This window comes from Triturus cristatus, chromosome 11 (assembly GCF_964204655.1).
Source record: "Triturus cristatus chromosome 11, aTriCri1.1, whole genome shotgun sequence".
Taxonomy (NCBI): Eukaryota; Metazoa; Chordata; class Amphibia; order Caudata; family Salamandridae; genus Triturus; species Triturus cristatus.
Genome location: NC_140594.1, coordinates 683,620,006 through 683,639,224, shown reverse-complemented (window position 1 = coordinate 683,639,224; position 19,219 = coordinate 683,620,006). Strand labels below are relative to the sequence as shown.

The window sequence follows — 19,219 nt, the reverse complement described above, 5'->3', positions numbered from 1 at the left end:
AGGGGATGGTGCCAGTTAAGTTTGGGGCGGTGCCTGTGCAGGTTGTGGTACAGGTGGCTGGGTGTGATGTGGTGCAGGTAGATGTGTTGGCTCCCCTCCATGTGTTGGATGTGAAGGAAGACTTTGGATCCGTTACAGCATGCCTCCACCATCATCAACACCAAGGCATGGTCTCTTGCACTATCTTTGCTATGTATGAATATGATGTTATTTATCTTCTTTGATATGTTGTGCCAAGATCTATCCATCTCATTCAAAACCTGGGTCAGTCTGCCTACCATCAGTGGGAATTGGTACATATCCTGTAGTAAGTCTGACATGTCAGACAGAGTAGCCCCTGTGGCACGAATGTCTGGCCTCTCTTCAGCCTGCTGTTGGAAAACATCCTTCTCCCACTGGCCACCATGACCTTCTGCCAGCCCACTCTGCATGGAACAGCCTTGGATATGACCATCAGGTCCACCAGCAAGGGCGAAGTGGCAGGTGGGAGACTGTGGGCAGGAGATTGGTGCCTAGGGGACACGTGCCCCCCACTAGGAGCGGTAGGTCCCTCGGATGGTATGGGGAAAGCCTGGGATGCACTGTCATGAGAGCAGTGTGCTGGGGAACCAGCACGTCTCATCTGGACGTAAGGGCTGTGAGGGGTTGATGGTTGTGTTGAGGTAGGTGAATGCTGTGGCTGGTGAGCTGACTGCTGGGAAAGGGCAATCCTTGGGGTGGAGTGGTAAGCACTATGCTGTCCTGAACAGGTGTGGGCTTACATTTTTTGCCCAGTGGGCCAACAATGGTGGGCAGGGAATTAGTCTCACCATCCTCTGCAACCTGCACAATGTCTTCTTCATCCATCCCTACTGCCTCTTTATCCTCCTCTGTTTCCGCCTCCTCCTCTTATGTATTACTGGCATCTGATAAAGCTGCCTGGAAGTGGAGTGGGTTCTCTCCTTGGATTGCCTGTCTCCCGCCACTGGTATATGGTCCTTCTTCAACTTATCGTATTTGCCTAACTAAATCATGAGGTGCAAGACCAGGGTTGCGTCAAATGATATTAGCATCAACGAAGTTCCACATGTAACCTTGTTTGTGTACACTTGACAACTCACACCATAGCATTGAGGAGCTCAATGCAGATGTGCAGTAAAAAAGCAAACTCACCAGTTAAAACCACAGCTCTGTGTGATATTTCCAATCCAGAAGCATGAGAAGGAAGTGACACCATACTTTTAATGTTCTGCATGGATTAAATGTGAGCATACACACTTGACACACACATCACTGAATATGTTGGGAACCTTTTAAACACCAACTTCAGATGTTATGCAGAAGTGGCTATATCTGCTAATATCCTTCGCAGAAATGTGGTTACTGTGCATGGTTTGGGATTCAATTGCTTACAACACTATATGGCATGCTTACCTGATGGACTGATTGTACTGGGTTTGACTGTTGCTGCCAGGATGTCTCCCAAATCCAGAGATAATGTCATCTGGTTCACTGATGAAGTCCTGTCAGGAGCTGTAATGTGACATACATGTCCATAATTAAGAGCAAAGGATGATGATAATGATTTCACATGTATGTGTCGTAGGTATATGACACAGACATAATAATAATATTCTGATTTATAAAGCACCTGGTTGCACCCAAAAGCATGTGCCCGCGCCAGGGAAAATCAAACAGATATCACATTTACAGGCAAACGTGTCCTTGAAGGTTACTTTTAGTTAAAGGAAGGAAGTAACTAGGGTGACCTGCGCTGTCTGCCTTTCCATACACCGTAATTTTAAGTGTGATCAGGCTTAATAAGTATGATATGGTCTCTTCAAAAATCTAACACAGTGTTCCTCAACATGCTGACCAGTTTCACCTTCGCACATCAGATCATGTCAATGAATTGGAGAGTAAAAGTTTGATATGTATAATTATAAGCTAATATTTGGGATACAGTCATTTCACCCCTTCCTCCTCCACTGAGAAAACAATGCCCATTATGGAGTGGGAGATCAAACATTTGTGGTGTGTGCTCTTTGGATGCCCTGTGGTCCCATTATACATGAACAACATCATAGTCTGTATTACCTAATACTGAACAAGGTTTTGTACAGCACACACCCTGAAGTCATATATTTAAAGGTTAGCTTATATGTGATTATGGTGGCAGAGGAGGCAGAGTGAAAATCAATATTTGGCTAGGGTCACACAATTTAGTCAAGGGGAGAAGCTGGGATGATCCAACCTTTCCTGGTTTCACCTTGTACAGATCAGCCACCAGATGTAAATGCTTCACTTCTTCCACACCCACCTTACCAGTCCCAACCCTCCTCCCCAACCATAACCCTGCTGAAATCCACACAGCCCTCATTCACATCAATTGCCAATACATTTTGGGCCCTGGGATTAATGTAGAGATTATCCATGGCATGGATTTTCAACCCAGTTGTGTCTGCTCCTCTTCATAAGAGACAATGTTAGCAATTAGGTAAGTGGTGTATTAGCTTACCATTCCTTTTGAGTCTTTCTTTCAATAACCAACATGTTATGAAGTGCGATAGTGTTATGAGCCATATGTAAGCATAAGGAGATGAGTGACAACAGTGATATTAGACACACACAACATACTGCAGACATTTAATACGCTTTTTTGAAGCAAGAGCATTAGTTAAAGTCATTCTTAGGTATACTTACCACGGTCCTGCATCTTCCCAGTGTGTGGTGTGTGGCGTGCAATGGGTGCTACTGGGGGCGTTCCCAGCAACATTCATGGCCTTTTGAGCATTCCTGGCGGTCCCTAGCATAACGCAAATGGATGTGAACTCAACCTATCTATCGTTTGTCACTAATTTATGACACAGATATATTTTGGTGAGATTTCGGCTAAACTACATCCCCTTGATGTTGGGTCTTCCCCGTAATATCTATGTAATCTCCGATCGCCCATTTTGTACATGTGATGATCGATCTATTCAGAATGATTTGCACTTTTTGTTTTTTTGTAAATTTTATTGTGATGAAAGGAAAAGGTTTATTGTACCCCTTATGCGTAAAATTGATTTTAGACAGTGTCCTGTGGCCGTTTACTTCCTGCAGTTATTATCTGAGCCTTTTACATGTCTTTCATTGACGTCTTTCTTTTTATCTGCTCTAAAAAAAGAGACGTTCAATCTGCTAATTTTATACTTAATAGAGGAATCAATTTATCGAACTGTGTTAATAACTGTGTGTGTATATGAACTTCTTCCCTTTTACCTCTATAATAGGAATATTATATTTTAACGTGTTTCCTTCTTTGGTAATTTTGCTGTAACCCTTGTATTTTAAGCTTACTGTAATATTGAAAAATGTTTTATCTGTAGTATACTTTTTATGCCATCATTGTGTCGGTGAAATAAAGTTATTTTTGACTGACTGACTGACACTGCCCCAGATTTATGAGAAATCGTAAATCTGAGGCAGTGCCAAAAGCTTACGCCTCCCCAGGGGAGGCATAAGGGAGGCACAATGAGGAGAAATATCTTTATTTCTCCTCGTCTTATCCTGTTTCTATGTGTGGTGCATTCTGCAGCACAAGAGGAAAAAGCCTCTTGTGATTATTTTTGTACAGAAAGGTTTCCCTTCCTGTACAAAAATAATCATTCCCGCAAAGCAGGCACCCTTGCACCATGGTGCAAAGGTGCCTGTGTTGGCGCACAGCAGCCCATTGTGCGCCAGCGCAGGGGAAAAGGACAGGAATGCGCCGTATCTGATAGATACTGTGCATTCCTGCCCTTTTCTTTTGTCTTGCCATAGGGAAGAGCAGCAGGAAGGCCTGCTGTGCTGCCCTACGGCAAAACCTAATAAATAAGGCCGAGCAGTATTTTGTGGTGTCTCACTAAGAACTGTATTATCTTAGTGGTCACCTCCTCACTATAATTTCTCTTGTTCCTCATTGGTAACATGGTGGATGCAAGGCGCAGACAGGCAAAGAGTCTGTGTGGCCAAACCAGGGCCTTGAATGTGTGGTGCTTTTATGTAGTTTGTAGTTATGGGATTGCAGGTAGTATTGATGGTTTGCAGGGGTTTGTAATTACACTTACTCTGGGCCGGGCCTGAATGTTTACCTCTGAGTGCACGGCTGGGATTTGGCTGTTGGGCTAATGGGTTTCGCCTGGAGCTGGTTGAGGGGATGGTAGGCACTGACACAGGTATGTCAGATGAAAGCAAACTTCCTGTGCCCAAGTGCAGAGATTCCGGTCTGGGTGCGGAAACTGAACACGAGTGCGGTGATTCTAGCCCAAGTGTGAACGTAAAGATACTACTCATATTTGCCATTTGTGAATACCGAAAGTCGTAAACCTAGACTTTTGGTCTAAGTTTACCTTTGTGAATCGGGCCGTAGGTTTTTGGGAAGCTGCTGTGGCTTCTCTGTAAAATAGAAGAGTGATGGGTGTAATCTATCAGCACTCTAAAAGTAAGGGAATTTCTTTAAGAAATTAGGGTGGCTTTCAGTAGGCTGAGTCTCACAATGTTTCCATAATGTGTAATTGTGAATTTCTCTAGGATAGCTAGTCCTCTGGATGAAATAATGTGCATAATAGTGATAGCAATCTATTTCTTTGAAATTTTCTGAGTTCAAATAAGGGTTTTCATTATTCAAAGCAGCATATGCCTGTAAGTCAGACATCATTATTTTACCAGTCTCAATGTCTCAATCATCTGAAATAGACCCGGGTATTACAACAATCATTCATTGAAACTTTAAGCGCATAAGGCAATTGCAAAGGTCTCAGTGGGCCCCATAATCTGATAGGGCACCCTTTCTAAGGTGATGTCCTCAGGCACAGGATAAGCTGTAATGTTTGCAACAGGGAGTCCTCTTCAGGCTCTGTGAGATGAGAAGTGTTGTTGCGGTTCAAGAACCTCAGGGGAGGCCTTAAGGAAAGATTATTGGGCTCACATTACAATGCCATGTCATAGCACCAGGAAAAGTAACAAACTACATCACAGTCAAAAATTGTATAAGATGGGAACATGGATGGATATAGGGATATGTGACAGTAGACATACACCTATCCTGTCACTTCCATAGAGGGAGCTATGTTTGACCGAAATACAAAAGAGCAGATGGTGTTCTTATCAGTCGCTAACATCCGTGTGATGTGTGTGGTCGGTCTCAGTTTTTATGGTCCTTGTTTGAGTGACGTGCTAGGAGTAGAGGTGGCAGCAGCTGATGGATAGAATGCAACACAGGACCTTAAATGTAGATTGAAATACGAAGTGGGTAAACATAATTTGGTTTAAAAATATGGCATGTTATAGATAAGCAAATTGGATCATCAAAATTAAATACCAAAAATCAGTTGTGGCCCAATAAACAAAGGTATACAAATACTCTGTAATATGTTATTGACATTAATAGCATAGGGGCATCCCTGTGTGTGTTGTAGAGTTGTGTTTGAAGATATGCCCTGTGTTTTACACTGCAGCATTAGGAAGTACTCCTGCACCAGCTGTAGTGACCACATTCCTTGTACTGATGTCCGTATGAGAGGAAGGAAGAGTAAAAGGTGATTAATATAAACTGTAATGAATTTGAGGGGTGTATTTGAGGGATATATGTGTGATGTCTCTATAACACTGTAGGGCAGTCTGCCACAGAGATGTATGAGTGGCAGTAGAATAACACCTAGGGATAGAGAGTGGGGCTAGGTTTCACATGGCATTGTTTTAGGGGTCTCTGCAGCAGGCAGCCGATATAGCAGGCGAGAACGCAACGTGGTAAGTATATACCTTTCCTGAGTGGTGAAATTGAGACAGGACCTACATCCACCTCAAGGAACATCTGTCACCATCTGAATCCTAAAGAACTTCTCCTACACACACCTTCTATCATTCTGCCTTCTTTTATTTTTCCCCACGGTGCGTGACTACTCCCCAATACATTTGAGTGTGTGACCTGCAGCCACAAGCATGCTACCTCTGCTCTACTAAGGTTGTATGGAGCCAATCCATGTAGTTATTTGTGGCGTTTTAACACAATTTTAACTACAAGGGTTGTCCCATCCTCAGTGAAGTTCCTCGTCTTCTTGAATTTTATGTTCTGCCTCTCGGAGGCTGTATGTGGCTGTCTTTTGACAGAAGGGTCAAAATGGAATGGGTGTCAGGTGTGTATGTTTTGGGTCCTGTGCATAGTATATACCTATTTCCTTCAATTCGGAGGTCTCCACCCAGTGGTAGAAGTCTCCACCAATCAGGTGGAACATAACATACAGTCTTAAAGTTACCTACTGCAGCTTTACAGCCAAAGATTTGGTCATAGGAGTCTATAAGACCTCACTGGAAACAAGTAAGTACACACTTAGGTGTAAATCTCCACTCACCAATGGTGGATATAAAAAAATAGAGAGTAGAGCTACAAGTAACTGCATCTACAAATACAATCTTAACTTTGTGAATAAGACCCATTGTCTTTTTATTCTACATTTTGAATATAGAGCAAAACACAAAAAGACTGAACACCAAGTACAAGAAGTGAAAAACAGCTGGGAACTAAAGCACAAACCAAGAGCACATCAACAAAAAATGGATATATAATTATTAATTGCATAACGTCATTAATTGTTAAATCTTAATCTAATAATCCTATAAACCATTTTTAAATAAATACATGAAATTTATATTTCTTAAATGTATCATTTACAGGCTCCAAAAGTGTTTGATATTGTTACCTACATGTCTTCACAGAAAGAGAAATCCTTACTAACAAGGTTCAAGCTACCATCTCCCTTGTTCTGTCCAAACTCGATTACGCCAATAGCCTCTCCCACAGATCAACTTCAACAACCATGAAAAGACTACAACTGATTCAGAACTCGGCTGCCAGACACCTCTTGCATATCAAACCACAAGACCACATCTCACCTGCCTTGAAAGCCCTGCATTGGTTACCGGTTGCCAGAAGATACACGTTCAAGCTGCTTTGTATCACCCACAAAGCAATACGTGGAATGGGACCTCTCTTCATCAGGAATAAAATCACCAAACAAATTCAACAAAGGAACCTCTGCTCTAAAGTAGCACCTCGCCTCAAAATCCCAAGATACACGAAAAAAAACATAGGTGGCACATCCTTCTCTGTTCAAGCAGCTAAACTATGGGACTCTTTTCCCCCCAACATAAGATCCACAGACAACCACCTTATCTTCAGAAAACTACTCAAAAATTGGCTCTTTCCCACATGAGCACCATATGCAAACAGAAATTTACAGCATATGCCTCCGTATATAAACATTTATTTTACTACAGATATGTACCTATCTTTGTGTATTGCTTTGTATAAATATGTAGAATAATTATGTTGTTAAAAAATAAATACAAATAAATGTTTAAAGTACAATAACACTTGAAAACCAGAGTTTACCTAACGCATCTTTTTACTTCCTTTATGCATCTATATACCTTCCATGTACTTGGATCTATATATTTATTACTTTTTTCCCTAAAAAGCATATCCAATGCACTACCCTATTTCTCATCCTATACCTCCATCAATATCTTTAATCTACATATACCTACGTCCTTTATGCATCTATATACTTTCCATGTACTTATGGATCTATATATTTATCACTTTCTTCCATTTCAGCATATCCAATGCACTATCCTATTTCTCACCCTATACTACTCTCAATATATCTTCTACCCCAACTTTGTGACTCCTCTCAAACTTCTTTCTACTACTCTTTCCAATGCACTACCCTATTTCTCACCCTATACCTCTTTCAATATATCCTCTACATCCATCCACTCTCTCAGTTATACCAAACCCCATACCACTCTTATGATCCCGCAAAATAACCCTTTCTAGACTCTCCCATACTCTACCCCCCCGTGCATCATCAGACAACTCTTTTACTATACCGATCCCCCAAAACAAGCATTTCTAAACTCTTCCCTCTGACTCTTCTCCTACATATCCCTTTTTACTCATTCCAAAGCCTCTTTCTACTGCTATGAGCTCCAAAAAAAAGTCTAAATCCTTCAGTCTTCTATCCCTCCACTATCCTTTTCAATCAAAATAACAGACTAACATGTTCATTTCTCAAATTTCATATTTCACTATACTAATTTATAACTAATCCTTTATGGGTTCCAGAGTAGCGTGCTACTCACCAAAAAAGCACTTCAACACCTCATCAGGGGTAGCAAGCACTATATAAATGCAAACCTTTTTCCCTCTGCTATTCCTCCGCTACCCTTCTCTATCCAAATAACTGAAAAACATATACACCACTCAAATTACTTTCATATTTCACTATACTAATTTTCAACACAAATCCTTTATGGGTTCCGGAGTAGCGTGCTACTCACCAATAAAGCACTTCAACACTCCATCAGGGGTAACAAGCGCTATATAAATGCAAACCTTTTTCCCTTTTCTATCCCTCCCCAACCCTTCTCAATCCAAATAACTGAATAACATATCCACCACTCAAGTTACTTTCATATTTCACTATACTAATTATCAACACTAATCCTTTATAGGTTCCAGAGTAGCTTGCTACTCGCCAAAAAAAGTACCTCAAAACCCCATCAGGGGTATCAAGCGCTATATAAATGCAAACGTTTCTTTCACTCTTCTATCCCTCCGCTATCCTTCTCACTCCAAATAACTGACTAATATCCACCACTCAAATTACTTTCATACTTCACTATACTAATTCACCACTAATCCTTTATGGGTTCCGGAGTAGCGTGCTACCCGCCGAAAAAAAAGCGCATCAACACCCCATCATGGGTAACAAGTGCTATATAAATACAAACCTTTTTTCATCTTCCTTTGTGGTCTATGCTCATAAATGATATTTGTGAGGCAGAATGTGGCACCATTAGTTTTGAGGTTTAAATATTTTGAGAGAATGCTTAGTATAATGCTTGATCCATGTGTGAGTTGGTACATCAACTACTTGGTTGATGCCCAAGTCTAGGATATAGCCATGGCCACTAGAATTATGCAATTTTGCAACCGCTGCATTTTGCTCAAAATGTTCAATTTGTAGCAACTGCACATAATCTATCATCTGCTGCATAATCTCCAGAATTTGCCAAACAAATAGTTTCTAGCTCAAATGGATCAAGAGTTATTAAAAATGCAGCGACCCATGTTGCAATGCATGAGAAGGACCTTCAGAAAGGTTGACCGATCACCTGTGTGTTATTTATGGTTGTTCTTGGGTGTTAAACTGGTACTAATGAAGTGAAACATTTGCCTAGACAGAACTAACATGGAAAAACACAAAAACTGTGGTAATACTAGCACTAAATGTGCAGCAGGAAGTCACATAATTTGCCTTTTCTTGCTGCATAATTTTGTCAACCCTGCTACATAATATGGTCCTCCAAAGCAGCATAATTCAATTGGGCTTGGTTAGACAGTATAACATTTGAACTCATGTTGAGCTTGTTTTGTCCTCTTGTTGGTTTATGCCTTCCACGTTCATAACTTTCAGAGCTGAGGGTTGCAGAGCAAGAGCAGAGCATGAGATACACTGCCAGAATTGTTGAGTGGTCCTCTGCCGTGGCCCGTGAAGGTAAGAGCGACGGTGGGGCCAGGTGGTGGGTGATTACAACAGACGATGACGAGGGGAAAATATTTAATTTTTCCCCGTGGTCTACTGTTACACTTGTTGGAGTGAGAATATTAATTTATACCTCTCCGCTATCCAACACTTTCCCTACCGTTGCACTTACTGGAATAGGAATAGTAATTTTTACCAACCGGCTATCCAACACTTTCCCTACTGGTGCACTCACTGGAGTGGGAATAGTAATTTTTACCCTCCAGCTATCCAACACTTTCCCTACTGTTGCAATTACTGGAGTGGGAATAATAATTTTAACCCCTCCGCTATGCAACTTTTTCCCTACTGTTATAGTTAATGTAGGGTAAAAAATTTATTTACAAATAAATATTAATAATAATAATTTAATTTATTATATATATATATTATTTTTATATTTATATTACATGTTTATGTATATATATATATTCATTTATACAAAATATCACAGGGGGTTTGAAGTGATGCGGTATGCGGTGGCGCCTTCTCGGGTGTACGTGAAGTATATAGCAAAGTAAATTAGCACGGTGCTACAGGTGGGAGGATAACCCTGAACCCCCAAAGTAGACCGGAGTCTAAGATTTAAGTAATACAGATGACCTGTGCACACATGATAGTATCAACAGTTTGAATTACTGTCAGTCACAAAGAATACAATTATAACAGCAGTCAAGTAGTGTTTTCTTTCTTTGAAGTTTTAATCGGTGATTAGATGCCCAGCCAACAAGTGTTTCGTCAGGGTGTGAACCCACGACTTCTTCAGGGCAGTAGGGCAGATGGTCTGAGATAGTAGATTCTCTCCGCCGGTTGTAATTCCGTCCCGGCTGAATAGGTTGGTGATTCACAACCAAGGGCAATTACAAAATTTTAAGGTAAGTACCAGGACAGGAGCACTTTCGAGATCCTGGAATAGAGTACGGACGAGTACGCGTATGGATACGCGTACTCGCCCGTACCCTATTCCAATGCTTTTGACTGTGCAAATATCAGTAAATCATGGAGTGTGATGATTGAGATGGACATAGAGCATCTCCTACTCATTTTTTTAGATAAGTCTACTCTGGTGCTAATGCTAGAGTTAGGTTTGGGATTCATGGGGAGTGGATACAGTAGTTTACTATTGACAGCAGAGTACGTCAGGGCTGTGTCCAAGCACCATTTCTTTTGACACTTTCTATAAAATATTTGAGCAGAGTCCTTGAGGAAGCAAGAACTGATACTCCACAAATTGTTTAAAGACCAATACCAAGCTTGACCTGACATCCACCTTTTCCTATTAGGGATTGTTGTTTGATGTTCAGGGCAGTTGGGCACAGCTTGTAATAGTCAGAACAATGCAGATGAATAAATCAATTGCTGTGCTAAATATCTCTTCAGTAAAATTAGGGAGAAATCCTCTTAAAGAATTATGTATTATTTATAGAGCAAAATGTATCTCCTTGGCCCGATATGGGGCAGGAGTCTGGGGCTATGCTAAATTAGAAAAGTTGCAGCTCACAGAAAACGTCTGTGTTTAAAAGTACCTTTCAGCTACACAAAGAGTTTCTACCTATTTGTGTTTCCTTGAAGATCTTCATAGGTTACATGCTATTTTTCTTCTGTGGCACAGAATTTGGCCTCAGCCCGAGGAAGATTGTTATTGACTGTTTATGTTTGGATTGTGCTGGTAAAATTCCATGGCTTGAATATGTCAAGGCCTATTGTGGTAGGCTGGGCAGATTGGATTTTTTAATAACCCCTCCTCCCTATATGGAGTTATGAAGGCGGACATTAAATACATTTCAATTAATGTGGTGGATAATGGAAGATTCTACAGGGCGTGCGGAAAGCCTAGTGTTCAAAATCATGAAAACGGGTTAACTAACGAGGGCATAAATTCGATCAGAAACATGTGCACATTCTCCAAAATAGATTTGTTTTTAACCTAGGGGCCTATTAGGATGGTGGGCGGACACCCTTGCGGTGCTGGGACCGGCCGGCAGTGGTACGGCGGTCCTGCACCGGCAATTAGGATGCCACCACCACGGTGGCGGTAGCATCCCCCATCATTGTGGCGGGCGGTGCACACAGCACCGCCCGTCACAATGCTGTGGCTGCACACTGTGCATTTACATGCACAACGTGGCAGGCACCGTGCGGTGCCTGCCATGTTGTGCATGCAAATGCAGGGTGGTACCATAGATACCCCCCATGTGCCCCCCACCCCACTAACATCCTGGGGGCTCGCAACAGGCCCCTAACTGCGAAATCCGCATGCCTTTCTGTGGCGGCAATGCCGCCACAGAAAGGCTGATCCCTGCATGCATAGTAATATGGATGGCGGTATCTAACAGACACCGCCACCATATTCAAACCTTTTCCGCCGGGTCGACTCATCAATCGGGCCGAAAAGCGGCAGACCGTCTTTCCGTCCGCCGCAGTACCCCCCGCCAACATAATCAGGCGGGGGGTAAATTGCATGCGGGCGGTGGATAATGGCGGGCGGATTGCCACCGCCATACTGGCGGTGGCGATCCGCCCGCAATTATAATAGCCCCCTAAGTCTCGATGCAATAATCTTCATCGCTTTGTGTCCTTCTTGAGAGAAAATGACTGGTCCCCCATTCTCACCAGATGCTCATGTGATGGTGTCAGTGAACAATGATTCTAAGAGGTACCACAGACACAACTCCTAAAGCCGCCTTTGCAACATTTTAAATGTAGACAATGCAGATCAGCTCTGCTTTTTTTTATTACGACTGTGCTCCCTTGAAAGATGTTCAGCTGTGCCCAAATGTTTATGGAGGTTTATACTGATATGGAATGTGAGCGTGTTACTGACTGATAGAAGATTATGCAACTGCATATCTTATTGTCCTAATATTTTATAAAGGTTCTGTTTTTATTATTGATATTTTATGTACTTTCTTTCTCATACAATAAATGTTTATGTATTTATAATTTTTTACTCTTTTTTAATGAAATATTTCTCTTATTGTCGTGCTTTCATGGTTCTATGTCTGAAACCTAATACAGCTTTTGTGATGGTGATGATGACTGCAACACAAAATGGAGGTTCCCTTCAAATTTCTGGCCTTTCCAACATACATAAATCATTCAACTCCAAAGCCCTGCCGTCTCTCAGGAAGGGTATGAGAAACCATTAACGCACCCTAAGGGGAATCTTTGTCAATAAAAGATTGACTGGAATCAGGTTGGCACAGATGTGTCTATGACAGCTGGAACGCACCTGTCCTAATGACCGTCTCTCTGGCCACCTGATCTGCCTCCTTTTTTGTTTGTCTGTCACCACACATAGAGGATGGACCCCACAGCAGATGTCTGCACTGTGTCTTAGAAGTACTTATGCTTTACACTATTTGTTCCACTCCCCCGTCACATTGTGCTGTGGGGGTGTCCTGCGGGATGTACTGGCATGGGCTCGCTGATCATATTCATTTTTGAAGGGTACACACTTTTTTATTGGCCCTGGCGTCCTGCCAGTATTCCATGTAGGATATTTGTATAATGACCAGTAAAAGCCATTCTATTCTGTTCATCTGGGCTACTGGCACAACTCGGCTGTTTCATCTGGGAGACACTTCTGACCATGACTAGAAAGATAGATTCTTCCATAGATTGTGTTAGTATTCAGGGAATATGAGAAACATCCCTGTTTGCCGCCAAAGATAACCTTTGCTCTTTCCCCATATTTTAAAGATTTAAAAATGTGTTCCTCTCATAAGGAGGAATCATAGCAATGACAACACCTCCTCCTGAGATCTAAGGTTTCTCCCCAGCGATGCATGGTGGAAGGTTTCTGCACCCTCTAGTATGTTGTTTTCCAGACCTATGCCATATTTGTTCACCCATAAAGAGTGAGGTGAGAGCAGAGTGCTTACTAGTGATGCCATATTATACTTTACTGAAAACCTGTGCCTGCAATCGCTGCTTTCTCAAAACTGTCCCTTTTGATACTAGCAGTGGACATATTAGCAGTAAAAGGGCTGTGAAAGGGGTCATGGACAAGGCTCAATCAAGCTGAAACTGGCAAACATATTTATTTCTTATGCCAAATACCCTCGGTGGGTTCTGCAAATCGTGTTATACTATTGAAAAAGGCAAAATCCCAAAAGCCCTGCTCTAAAGTTTGAGCCAAGACCAACACTGACCCCGCAGATAAGATTTCATTATGAACCATTTCAAAATTAAATTCAGGTCAGAGATTTGCAAATCTCGAAAATGCGTGTGGACAGCCTCTGAGATGGCGGATGAACCACAGGTCAAAATGTGAGTGTGGGTTTAGCATCATGGGTCTGTAGGGCTTTTTAAGGGCAGATATTAGTCAAATAATTTTGGGAAGAGGAGGGTTGTAGTCAAGATATTTCTCAACATGCAATGTAGTGTCCTTAACTAAGTTTGCAGCAAGTCAACAAACGGTGTACTTAAATGTTACATTTAAATTACATCAGTCTCTTCTCAGAGTGGTAACTAATTGCATATAGAAATATATGATCTTGGCATTCTATTGCATAATTTCGAAACCACCCAGTGTGCCAAATATTTACAATTGTAAATAAATATACAATTCTATATTCTAAGCACATCTTGTAGCTTCCACATTTAAACTTCTGTCGTGATGGTGGCCCTGGCTCTTATCATCATCATAATAAAATCTTTATTCGGTTGACTGAAGCAAACATAAAAAAATCCAATCAATAATGCAAACAGCAGATAAAACAGTCATATAAAATTGGTAAAAAGATCCAATAAACTATCAATAAAGTTAAAAACTCCATATACAGTAAATCAGTATTCAATCAGGTCTTCACCGCCTAGACATCCATGCAGCCCATAAAAAACTGACCACTGCAAATAAAACAGGAGCGTTCGGAAGCATCTGCAGATAAACGAGGGCATGTCGCACCTGTGTAAAAATTAGACTTTTTAGCAGAGGGACTAAAAACTGCTTCCTAGGCTGGATAAAATAATCGCAAAACATTATAAAATGTAGAGTGTCCTGTGGAGACCTGTTGTTTCAGCCGCAGGGCAACCTACATCCTGCTTGAACCCTACCACAGGGTGAGGCCAAGAGATGTGATGATTTACCAAATCGAAATTTTGCCAACAAAAATCTGTCTCACCTGTTTGGTACCTGTACTAAACAATGCTCCATACCCTGAGCTGTTTATAGGAGCATGGGGGCTCTCACCAAGGGTTTCTTTTGTTCAGCCACTTCACGGGTTAGCCATGACCACTCAAGAAACAACCCTTTTACAACCTTTAAATCTTAGGATGTGAATGATTGGGGTGTCAGAAATGTATTCCCTCATCCTATGGAGGCAAAAGCCGCCTTCACAGAGGCTAACATGGGGGTTCTGTGCGCAGCATTGAGGGAAATACAATCCGATAAAATGTGCCTATTAACCTGTAGATCCTCTCTAGTCCAGATCTTTAGCCAACAAAGTAGACTGAGAGTGCCCACATCAGCTATATGATGGCTTCCCAGCTCTAGATGGACTGCTGAAAAAGCCGGGGTGCATTGAGGTGCCTGGACCAGTCGAGCTTAAGAATTGATTTTCTATTACCTGGATGGTGTCCGTCTTTTTGTTTCTTTTAGAAATGTCTTTATTGTTTTTTGTTTGTTAATACAGCCGACAAAAGAAGCAGTCAGACTTTCAACGTACACATTTTTTAAAAACATATTTCACGTCCTTGTCAGAGAAAGTAATACATCTCATTTATCTTAGCCATGACTCGTTTCACATCATTTCATCTTTTAATCGCAGTTCATAAAGACTGTAGAAAGCAGTTATTATTGGCAAGGTGACCGGGTGCAGGTTGACTTGTGAGTGCGTGGGCAGGTGCTTCATAGAGCACAGTAGCTGGTAGGCCGGAGAGGGTTAGTAGGGTAAATAAGGGGACCTTTCCCTGGTTTAGTATGGAAGAGGGGGGTTCAATGTTTCATCGTTGAATGGAAGCGCGAGCCCCTTGACGCAAGTAGCTGTTTACAATAAGTGCGCAGGCTCAGTTGTCGCTGCATCGCTTTGTGGGTGATTGAGCAAATAGTTATGTAGGGCTTCCTGGATATTCCAGGGACGGGGTTAGGGGGCAGGAGTTCCGCATTGATAGTCAATTGATCTTGACAGTGGGTCAGGTCAGTCAGTCACTCTTTGAATTTGGGTGCTCTGTCATGACCCCATCTAAAGCCGATTCTGCAATGATTAAATTCAATCCCACATATTTCCTAAAGCTGGCTTCGGCTTCCCTGGTAAAACCCAGCAGCCCCATAAGTGGTGTGAGTCACACTGGTGTACCCGTCTTGTCTGTAAGTGCTGTGGTCACACCCCTCCAGTATGTTTGTTTGGAAGCACAGGACCATGCCAGATGCAAGAAGTCCACGCCCACCATGCCGCACCTATCACAAGTGTCATCAGGATGGACTCAGTATTTATGTAGTCTCACCGGTGTATTGTACAATCTGTGAAGACATTTGTAATGAATTATCCGTAGTTTACTTCTGGAAGCTATTTTACCTGCCTTTGTGGAGCAAAAACGGGAGTGGTCATTGGTCAGGGAGCGCCTAGGTCTATGTCCCATTGGGACGGGAGGTGATCCCCAGTATGAGGAATCTCTAGCTGAGCAGTTGAGTATAGGCGGGATACTAGATGGCTTGGTGTGTCAGCTTGGAGTAGCATTTACAGTGTGTTGAGGGCAGGGGTTCACACGGTAAGTCTGGAGTGGCAGTCCTTGCCTCATGCCTTATCCGTATATATAGGAAGACATCAAGGGGGGTTGGTTGTTTACCTGCAAAGAAGGTAGTTCTGTCTTTAAATTAGCCCTCACTATAGAGGTCTCTCCATTTAGTTAGACCATACTTACTTGCCGACAGGCAGTATCATGTGTGACTGGTAAGAGATGTGTGGTATATGGAAGGGGGTAAGGGGGAAGTATATTTGTGACTTGCCCAGCTTCTGAGCCATCTTGGACCAAGCTAGAGAGGTAGACGCAACCGTGAAGTTTATATGCGTTGAAGGTTTGGTTTGGGTGTCCAAATAGGAGGTTGGAGGAATGGGAGCCATGTATCCCTGTTCTATAGCTAAATGTGGAAGGAAAGGGATGGATCTGTACCAATGGAAGGCCAAGTGAGCTTGGGACCATAAAGAGTTTAGCTCCAAGTCAGGGGCTTCAAACCCTCCCCTTGGAAAAAGGCAGTATATGCGCATCCCATTGTGTCCGGGCTTGCCTGCCAGCCCATGTCAACCAGATCATCTGCGTCTAAAGGGCCTTGAAGAAGTGGCATCCTTGCGAGATAGAAATATAAAGGAACAAGTACATTAGTAATGGGCAAAATAACTATTTTCATAAGTGAGATGCATCCCGCTAAGGACAAAGGCATGGGGATCCAACATGAAATGCTGTCAGTGATATTAGACAGCACTGTACCATAATTCGTCCTGATGATTTCTTTGTTGTCCCTTGACGCCATCACTTTAAGGTAGCAGAGTTCAGTGTCACACCACTTTAATAGGAAATCAATGAATTGTTGCATGGATGGCGTTGAGGGAACAGGTTGGTTTCACCCCAATTCATTTGGATGCCTGAGAAACCTCCAAATGTAACAAATTCACGGAGTACCCCATTTAAACTGAGTTGGGGGTCCCTAAAGGAGAGAGTGATGGTGTCTGCATATAGCAAGGCTAGGATATGTCTCGAAGGGTACCGGATGGCATATTCACTATGGTGCTGGCAAATCACTGACACTAGGGGCCAAGGTAAAAAGATAAGGCGACAATGAGCATTCCTGCCGCCCGCCCCTCGCAATTTTAAATGGTACTGAGACTGCTCCATTAACCTTGACACCAGCCATAGGACTATGAATAGAGGAGTTATGTTATGTTGTTATGTCATTTAAGTTTACTATAGCGCATAACTCACCCATGGGTATCTCAGAGCTGTAGCCAATTTAACAAGTATCAGCAGAATGAGAAATAAAGAAATTTTGAATCGATGGGCTTTCAACAATTTCCTGAATTTTCAGTAGTTCGCACAAGTGTGAACATGTAGCAGAAGCTTATTCCAATAGTAAGAGGCAAGATAAGAGAAAGCTCTTCCCCCGCATCTCGCTAAACTAATGCTGGGGACACACAATAGGGCTTTATCACACTAACTTAAGCTTCTGCTGTGTATGTACGGTTTAATCTTTAATTGAAGATATCTGGGTCCTTTGCCTTGTAGAGCATTGTAAGTAAGAGAGCAGATCTTGAAAATGCTCCTTTCTTCACCGTCAGCCAGTGCAGCTCCTTTAACAATGGGGCAGGAGAGGTGCCAGGAGGAGATTGAGAACAAGCCTGGCTGACATGTTTTGGACTACCTGTAGTTTGGCTTCCAGCGACTCATTTACTGCTGCCAAAAGAGCATTGCCGTAGTCTAATCTGCTTACTACTAGAGCTTGTACTAACATTCAAACATAATACTAAAATGCAATTCATGTCCAAAAACAGTGTGGGAGCCCCATGCGACGGAGGTCAGTCTTGAGAGTGTCCCATTCCAGGGAATCAAAAGCCTTGGTGGGATTAAGAAAGACCGCCACCGCTGCCAAGCCTGGATCGATGTCCTGTAGGAGGGCAAACAGCGTGCAGAGTGTGGGAAGTGGATCGACTTGGGATAAAGCCTGATTGGTCAGGTCTCACCAAAAATGACATTAGGAGGGAAGTACAATTAGATAAAATGTACTTCAGCTAGTATTTTCATACAACAGTCAATGAGCGAAAGGTCTATAAAAATTCACAACAGTCAGGTGGGTTTCCTGGCTTGAGCAAGGTAATGTTGCGAAAGACGTTAAGTGTGTATCCAAACATTCCTCACCATACTAATGTGCGAGCCAAAAGTTCCACCTGTGTTGTGTGGTGAAGATCGGCAATGCCATTTTCACGTATTGTGTTGTATTATTATACTTGAGAGATGTTATTTGGATTGCCAATGAATGTTGTATTTGCCAATGTTTGTTGTTACCGATTTTCAGTGCAACAGTATTCATAAGCATGCTTCTCAGAAGCCAACATTAGTAATTAATGTAATATGCTAATGAGAGCCGCTTTAGAACATGTTTTCCAACGGCAGTTCAGGACGCACGTGCAAACTGACTGAGAAACGCGCACAAGCCCCAAAGACTATTTAAACCTCCACCCGCCTGATCTGAGCGCTTCGCTTCGTTAAGTGTTACCTACCTGTTCTCTGCTCGCAATCTTCCCGCTTTTGGTACACAGCCCTGAATCCTCCTGTAGAAGGCATCCGGCTGGCTCTTCGCTCGCCCGGTGCTTTTCTTCAGGACTCCTGCGTCTTCTCGTGCTTCCTGATCCTCGATTCCGGCTGGGTTTCTCATTGGCTCGCTGGAGGTATTCCCTTCGATTTCCTGCAAAGAAAAAGAGAAACATTAAAACAACGTGGTTGCCAGGTAACCTCTTGAGAACATTTTCCGGTCACTTTCATTTAGAAGGAAACAGAAGACTTGGTAAGAGTTTATTTATTTCCTACTAATTTTAATCGCTTAACAGCGGCTTTGGCATGACACAAGAAAAGACTATTTGAGAAACGCATTCCAGTATTCACGGAGGACAAAAAAAATACGGAGAATGTTGTGATAG

The 19,219-nt window shown here is 42.3% G+C and overlaps 1 long non-coding RNA gene across 3 annotated transcripts in view; it reads right to left on the bottom strand.

Moving 5' to 3' along the window:
- LOC146785322 (uncharacterized) overlaps nucleotides 1-18,913 on the bottom strand; it is an 85,840-nt gene extending 66,927 nt beyond the window's left edge. For all 3 annotated transcript variants that reach the window (XR_014970963.1, XR_014970962.1, XR_014970964.1), the window contains exons 1-2: nucleotides 18,803-18,913; nucleotides 1,414-1,512 (exon numbers count right to left, since the gene is read on the bottom strand). This is a non-coding gene — a long non-coding RNA (uncharacterized LOC146785322). The remainder of the gene's footprint in view (nucleotides 1-1,413; nucleotides 1,513-18,802) is intronic.
- Nucleotides 18,914-19,219: the final 306 nt, after the last annotated feature.